The sequence below is a fragment of the Protopterus annectens genome, chromosome 1.part2 (assembly GCF_019279795.1).
Source record: "Protopterus annectens isolate FY-2018-M chromosome 1.part2, PAN1.0, whole genome shotgun sequence".
Lineage (NCBI taxonomy): Eukaryota > Metazoa > Chordata > Ceratodontiformes > Protopteridae > Protopterus > Protopterus annectens.
This window is the reverse complement of record NC_056727.1, coordinates 845019748-845028749: the sequence shown is the minus strand read 5'-3', so window position 1 is coordinate 845028749 and position 9002 is coordinate 845019748. Positions and strand designations below refer to the sequence as shown.

General features: G+C 35.6%; 1 pseudogene; it reads left to right on the top strand.

Annotated features, from left to right (window-relative positions):
- The first annotated feature begins 344 nt into the window (after positions 1–344).
- LOC122792415 overlaps positions 345–9002 on the top strand; it is a 94902-nt pseudogene continuing 86244 nt past the window's right edge.

Below are 9002 nucleotides of genomic sequence, written 5' to 3'. Positions count from 1 at the left end.
GATAAAAGAGCAGCAAAGTTTTACAACTTAAGCAAATCTGAAAATGAAGCCTTGGCACAACTGAAGGCTATGTCCAGTATAAAAATTAGGCCTGCAGACAAGGGTGGGAGTGTTGTAGTAATGAAAAAAAACGTTACATATACAGCAAATTATGTTAATTCTTGGTGACACTAATACATATTTTCAGATTTCTAGTCTGCATGTGAAAGCTATTATAGACAGGGTGTCTGTTTATGTATTTGATTTATTTGTCACAACAGATTACGGAAGATATATTTAACTATTTTCAGGTAGAACATCCCATTACACCTATGATATATGGATTACCTAAGATACATAAGAGCATGACTGAACCTCCTATGAGGCCTATTGTTTCTAGCAGAGGATGGTGCACAGAAGCATTATCCATTTATGTAGAGAAGCAGCTGCATCCAGTGTTAGATACATGCAACACTGTTAGTAGAGACACAAACATGTTTTTAAAATCTCTGTATGAAAAAATGTCAGTGATTGACAGTGAGTTTATGTTTGTCACCATCGACATCAATTTACTATTTATGGTGATACCAAACTCCTGGGGCATTGAGAGGGTACGTGAACTATTGAATGTCAAAAGAATATTCACACATACCAAAGTGAATCTGATATGTAATTGTTAGAAATTATTCTTGAAAATAATGTTTTTCTATTCAATGATAATTTCTACCTGCAAAAGGCTGGTGTAACGATGGGCACAGTGTGTGCCAATAGCTACGCCAACCTAGCATTGGTATCTTGGGAAATGAATCATTTGCTATGAAACAATGAGTTTGTCAACAGTATCATTTGGTATCCATGATTTGTGGATGATATTTTTCTTCTGTGGGGAGACACGAGTAGTAGATTAGGACTGTTTATTGATTATCTACATGGCACTACTGATTTCCTTAGGTCTACGTATGACTGTTCATCTGAAACTATTAATTTTCTGGATATAACTATTCATAGAATTGGACGTACTGAACTAGTTACAAAATTGTATAGGAAACCCACTAGAAAGAATAGTATTTTACACAAAACTAGTTGTTGTTGTTGTTGTGTCTTTTGGCTTTTCCCGGTTAGGGGTCGCCACAGCGGAACTCCGGCCCGCTAATGATTGGCAGTAGATTTTTACATGCCGAGATGCCAGCTCTGATGCACAACCTTCAACGAAGGTACACCCATTCACGCATGTCTCCACACAGAAGACGCTTTAGCTGAGAATCGAACAGGACAACGTCTTACTGTGAGGCGACAATGCAACTGCAGCACCACCACCACAGTATTTTACACAAAACTAGTATGCACCCCTAACATGTTAATAAGAATGTAATTAAAGGACAATTTATGAGGATCAGCAGACTGCATAATACAGATGATAGATTACATTAGGCAGTGGACATGCTGAAGGATGAATTTATAGATAGAGGTTATAATGTAGCAGATATAGATGTTAGTATTAAGGGGATGTATAATGCACGCAATGATAAGGGGAAAACATTTTTTTAGATAAAATAGATGAGAGGCATGCCATGCAGACTACTGACAAACAAAAAGTGAGGTTTCCTATTACATACACAAACAACTAACTTATTTTGTTGGATTTTTGAAAATAACTGGAATATATTAAATTCCATAGAAGAACTGGATGAGGCCATAGATGTAAGGCCACACTTTTGCTATAAGAATAACCGCTTCCTGAAAAGGCAATTATGTTATAAACCGCTAGTGAACAAAAATGGTGATAGAGTTTCTCAAAGGCTAGGAACATTTCCATGCAGGCACTGCATGGCTTGCAAGTTTATCTACACTAATATAGCGTTTACACATCCCAGTCAGAGTTTTGTTATAAATTTAGATTTTTATGCTGATTGTAGGACACACCATATAGTGTATCTCAGTTTTTGTAAAGTTTGTTATGTTTTTTTTATGTAGGTAAAACTAATAGGAGCCTGAAAGAACACATTCTGGAGCACATCAGAGATATAGCTAATGAAAAAGAAACCAGTGCATTAGCTAAGCATGTTAAAGATCAGGGCTCTCAACATGTTTTAATTTTTTAGTACTTGAGATTATGGAACATAACATTAGAGGTGGTGACTTAAAGAAGAGGACTGAGACAGCAGAACATAAATGGATTCTGCAATTGCAGGCAGGGAAAACATCAGGTATAAATAGTGCTTTGCCACTAAAACCTTTTCTTAGAGCTAGACCACTCAAACACTAACTGCTGCATTTGTTTTTAAAGTAAAACAGAAAGCATTGCTAGGAATGTAAGCTACAAATATGCATTTACATTTTTAACTGGAGGTGGTGCTTTCAATTAGAGTTGAGCCAGCAGAACAGAAATGGATTCTGCAACTGCAGGCACAGAAAACACCAGGTATAAACAATGCATTGTCACCAAAACCTTTTCTTAGGGTTAGACCCCTCAAACACTAACTATTGCATTTGTTTTTAAAGTAAAACAGAAAGCATTGCTAGGAATGTAAGTTACAAATATGCATAATTTACATTTTTAATTGGAGGTGGTGCTTTCAATTAGAGTTGAATTAAATGTTTTATAGTTATTGGTTGTTTTACTGTTTAAATTTGAAGATGCTGCTTCTTGCAAACTAGTCTGATGAAGCGATCAGTTGTTGGGATCATGAAAGTGCTTACTTTATGCATTAAAGTTATTTTCTACATTATTCAGTCGTGGTCAGTTCATTCTCTTTGTTTTTTCTGTGTTGCTGAAGCTTTGAGGTGAAGACCGAGCGTTTATCCAGATACAGGAATATATTTCTCTACAAGCTCACTGCATCTGGCAGAGCCACCATCAGAAACAATTGTGTACACACCCTCTGTAGCGCCACCAGGAAATAAACAGGTGAACATCTCTCTGCCCCCAGTGTAGCAATTGGGAAGGCAGTCCATGGTGTCACTCTGAAAAATGTAGGGTCTGTCTGGACCTCAGAGGGACTGTGAACTAAGGCCATGCCAGCCTAGCAGCTGCTGTGCATAACTGCAAAGTAAAGGGGGTGAAATAATACAATGCATATAACAGAATAAGTTCTGAAGAAAGGATAGTGACAAAGGAAGGGAAAGGAGGGACAAACAAGTTAGCATATTATCAATATTCTAACTGTAAGACCTTCAAATCAATAATGACATTATCCAAATTATAAGTACAGCTAAACAAACTGAAAAGGCCAATTAGCAGCTCAGATTCCTGATATATAAAGATTGCTACGCTACTGTATGCAGTCCTAACAAGGTGATCATAAGTAAACAGTCTGACAATGTACTACTTATGCCTACTATACTCAGGTGCAGCAGTGGTAGTCAACTTGGAAAGAGCTGGGCCATCTGTGAGTTGCTGAACTCTTCTCCTTATACCTGTCCTATACTGTAACACTTGCATGTGTATTGCGCTAAAACAGGAACAGTGACACAATTTCAGCATAAGTGTTCAGTCATGCCCTGAAAAACATCCAGACCTCAGTAGCAATACAGACGTCTAAACATAGCCACACTTGCCACACTAGAGTGACTGGTATGCATGCTTTTACTGCCATATAACTAATGCAATAATCATATCTACAACAAAAATATGCTTAAATAAAGATTGTAATATGCACACCTGTCTGGAAACGCTTGCCATCTTTCTCCAGTATAGGAGATGATTTTCCCGGTTTAATTTCTCCAAGCCTTTTGGGTGTCTAAGACCATAACTGGAGTGGCCTCCATTACTAAGTCAAAGTATGATTAACGTTCATGAAATTAGCACTGTTTCAGTCTTTGATGTTAGGCAAAAGGGCTCTTTGCAGCACCCGCAATGTGCTCAGAAGTGACTCCTTCTGCAATTCATACAGAGTTACATGGATCAGTAACATATTTAAATATGACTGTAAATTATTTTTTTATGAGAACTGTTGGTCCTACTACTATTGGAACTGTATGGGTATTCTTTTTCCACATTGCCCTTATTTCTGCCTGTAAATCCTAGCATGGCTTTGGGTATAGCAATTTTAATTATCAATGCCACTTTTGTCTTCTTTCTATGGGCTACTATATCTGGTTTTCTTGCATCTATGTTTTGAACTGTAGAGAATGGGTGATCCCATGTGATATAAACTTCATCATTTTCTATAATGCATTGTGGCTCATGGTTCCAATGTTTCTCATCTACTTAGATATTATAATGTTTGCACAATCCCCAGTTCAACAGTCTTGCTACATTATTATGTCTTTCAGTATTCAGACCTTCTGCCATTAGTATATCATACCCAGCAACAAGATGTGCAATTGTTTCTAATTTTGTTTTACAAAATCTGCATTTTCCTGTTTCTGTGACATGTTCAATGGACTTTGTAAACCAATGTGTGTGTATGGGATCTGCTATCCTGGGCCACTGATATTAACTTTTCATCTTTTGATTTAAGTTTATGTCTCTTTAATCATTCCTGAATTAGATCTTGAGTGAAATGAGGATGCTCCAGGGGTTTTCTGTACTTGCAACTATATTTATGCATTTTCAACATTTCTTGCCTCCTCATCTGATCCTTCACTTTACATTCTTTCTTTTGTTTTTGGCACATTCAGTTGCTGCCTGATTTTTATCTACTTCTGTTTTGATTTCCATTCCTGCTTAACACCTATATGCTTCTGATAAACTAAGCAGGGATGTCATCTTAGACTTGTTCTCTGCATATTTTAAAAATTTCACTATGCTTGGATTTTGTGAGGTCAGCAGATATGTATGCAGTCCTACGATTGCAAATCTATACATGTAATCAACTATGAGGAGGCACATACTTCCTTCAGAATAAGGGACTACATAATCTTGGTATGCACTGATTTTTATAAATCATTTGATAAGAATGAAGCATTTTCCTTGTTTTCCTGTTCAACTAATCCAATACCTTTTGTGGCCAATCAATTATCACCCCAAAACTGTAAGTTAGAACAGGAAGAGCAAATTGATTTATAGCTTGGACTTTGTTACTAGATGTCAGGCCTATTTTCAGTATTAATTTTAGTCTTCTAAAATATTCCTTACCTTTATTCATAATTGTTCATGCTTTATTGTTGATCCTTCATCAGTTCCAGAATATTTATACACTCCTTCCTCCTCAAGTTCCTTTATATCACATTTGTGTCTTAGACTGATATTTTTAGTGATGCAGCTTTCCTGCTTTAAAGGTTGTTTTTGTACATTTATCAAGACCAAATGCCATTCTTATATCATTTGAGAGAGTTTTGACCACTTGCAGTTGTGGTTTCAGTTCCTCATCTGATTAACTATATAATTTTAAATCACCCACAAAATAAAGCTGAGAAGGCTTTACACTTTGTTATTTTCTGGGAACCAAGTGTAGCCATGTCCTGACCTGTTAACTAGACAGCTTAACGGATTAAGGGAAAGACAAAAAAACAGCTGACAAAGAATCCCCCTGGAATACCCCCTTTGAATTTTTATCCCTGGGGTAATAATTTTTCCTTTATCATGGCTTAGCTGTAAAGTGGTTTGCCACTGATTCATGGTCACAGTAATGTAATCAATCATCGTATGTCTTTTACATTTGTTAGCATGTTTTATACATGAATGTGGATGCTGTCAAATGCTTTTTTGTTGGCTATCCATTACATACCTAGATTCTTGCCTTTTTTACAGTTCTCAGTTATGAGTTTATTTAACACCAAATGATCCCTTGTTCCACATAAATAGTTCTTACTCATGGCTAAATCTTATGCAAAGATGTTAATGCTTTTAGCAAAAGTTAGGTACTGCATCTGGGTCTAGGGTTTTCCAATTAGGAGCATTTCTTAATTTTGTTTCAGTTGCTCTGGCTGTTACTTCATCCCATTTCATATCCTATACATTTGAACGTCTTATTCTTTCTTTGACTTCTTCTATCCATTCAGCATTGTTATTATACTCCACAGGATCTTCATAGATATTTTTCAAAATGTGCCTGTTTCTTCTTTTTTTGGTGCTGTTTCTATTCTTTTTGTCTTGTTGCACATTTCACTAGAAAACTTTCTTGGGTCATCAATAAATTGCTTATTTTGCTAATTTCCTTTATATTTATTGCATAACTTCTATTTTTTCTGCCTGTGCTAATATCTTTATAGTTTATTATTTGCAATAGTATAAATAGCTTCTGGTCTATTCTGACACTGCATTGCTTTTATCACGAAGATCTTTCTGAGTATTTTTGTTGATCTGCTCCCTCTTCAGTACTCTTCTAACTGCAACACTTCTTGTCTTAATTGCTTCATAGCTTTCTCTATTCGATACTTCAATAATGGCATTTGATTTCTCCCCTTCCTTTTTCTTACTGCCCTGTGTTTTTTGGTAAAAGTTTATCTGTTATTAACTTAGCTGCACAATAATATATCATATTTACTTCTGTTATATCTCATGAATTTCTATGAACAGTCTTGATTACTGTACTCATTTGTTTTATCAAACTTCTAACATTTTGGATCTTATTGACTTTTGTAGTCTATTTCTTTCATTGTTCTTAATATGTCTATCCATCTCTATTAAATCAAGCAAATCTTCCCTTAGATTATTTTCTTCTAAACTAAGGCCACATTCTTTGCTCTCCATTTCTTGTGTGCATTCTACAGAAAGTTCCAGAAAATCTTCCTGTGGCATATTATCTTCAGCTTCACCTTGTGTCATCCATTGATCTTTCATATGGGACCTCTCTGGCCTGTCATTCCACAACATTGACTGCATCAGAGTTGCAACAGTTTCCTGTTCCTTCCCTTGCTGTGCAACTCCAACTGAACTTTTGTACTTGTCTCCTACTGAAGGCTCCAAAGCATTTTCATATGGCAACTGATCATATGCTTCCCACTCTATTGCTTTCTCCTTAATTTCGGGACACATTATTCTATCATACTATGATGTTATTCATAACTTCAGTTTCTATTTCTTTATTTTCTCTATTACTAACCCTCTTTTCTACTTTCCCTTTGTTTTCTTATATTTGTATTGTAAAATTATTCAAATCTGGAGGACATTACCTGTATTTCTCTTTAAATATCTTTGGTGACACTTTTTTGTATTAATTAGTTTTACTTACTCTTCGTATAAATATTGCACAATATTAAATCTCTTTTTTTTCTTTCCATGTCCATATTTCTCCTTCTGTTCCTGCTCCTCCTGTTTCTCCTTACTCATTGCTCCATTATGGTGTGACATAACCAGAAGCATTAGACTTTCTACAGTAAATCCTTCACTTCGGATGTATCCCATAATGTCAGCTCCTATTTTTTTTTACTTCTGTTTTATTAATCTTCTGTTATATGTTCCCTTTGTGATCTTGTTTTGTGTATTGTGAAAATTTCCATATCTAGATGCCTTTGCCTGTATTTCTCTTTGAATATATTTGAAGCAGTTTTTTTTTTATATTAATTGAGTTGGCTTTCTCCTTTACATAAATAATGCACCATATCAGAGCTCTCTTTCTTTCCCATGCCCATCTTTCTTTTTTAAACCTTTCAAAAACTCTAGATTTTATTCTATATATTTTTATACTTCCTTAGTCCATTCTTTTTTCAAACGGTTCAACGTTTTTTGGTCTTTATAATGTTTGCATGAATCTGTTGTATTAATGAACACAAATTTGCATTTGAAGCTTTTGACAGTTTTTCTTTTTTGTGCAAGTATTTTTCTTTCCTCTAATTTCTCCTTTTCTTTTTGCAAATCTTTTGTCCAAAAATTCTTAACTTCTTCCATCTCATAAACTAGAATCTTGTTACAATAAAATCTCAAAGTTCGCAACCACTTCCAAATACTCCACTCACCACTGTAAACCTCTCCATCAGCTGCAATGGCTAGAACTCCCAAACTACCTTGACTATCTTCAACTCATCACCACTCACAAGCTTATTTTCAAACCAACTATATGCCCAGCACTAACAAACATCTTAACATTATACACCCCAAACAGAACTCTAACATCTACCTACCAAAATCTAATCTCTGTTTATAAACCAAACTGTCCTGCTGGTCAGCTTCTGCTATCCTTTTCCGTTGCCAGAAAATGGAATTCTCTCCCTCCATCTCTAAGAATTTCTGAGAACTCTGAACACTTCAAAACCCAGCTGCTTTCTTACCTGTACCAAAAATGGAAATGCAATTGCACTCCACCCACCTAACCTGCTTAATACATAAATACTTTATAACACACAAAGTTTGTTCTTCCTTACACACTATTGATTAACCCTATGTACTGCCTTCCTGCTAATGCTACCTCTATACCACTCTCAGAGGATTTAAACCCCTGTATTAATTTAACTCATTCTAATATTCATGCATAAAGAACTCATCCATGCTAATGTTAATTCTATATCATTCTCAGATGATTTAAACCTCTGTATTAATTTAACCTTGTACTACTGTTCTCAACCACTAAACATATAAATATGCTTTACATCCTTCTCCAAGCTGATGTTTAACTTTTGTTTAGTTTTTGCTATTTTGTATGTCAAATTTGCTTAGTTTGTTTCTGTTTCCACTATGTATTGTACTTCATATTATGGAGCTTGTACTATGTATTATTTGAGCTTTTCTCCCCAGCCCTCCACTGAAAATGGGCTTTTTGAGCCCAGTGGACCTCCCCGGTCATCAAACTGAAAATAAATAAATAAATAAATAGTAACAATACATACTTTATTTCTTATCCTCAATAATCATCTTCATGGCTCTTTATTGACCAGTCAGTTTTTGTGATTTTTGTGGACTTTTACTTCCTTCTACAATGGGGTTGGGGAGACAACCCATATGACCCCTGAGCTATAGAGAAAGATAAAAACATTTAGTTACATGCCTGCAACCTACTACTTATTAAACAAGGGACTAAATATCACCATAGCCTGGGCAGATACGTATTAAGTGCAGTTACGATGAAAACTTGTTCCCATCAGCTCAGAAGGTCAGGATGGCACCTTTGCAGGTCACTGTAATGGTGCCTGCACTTCTCACC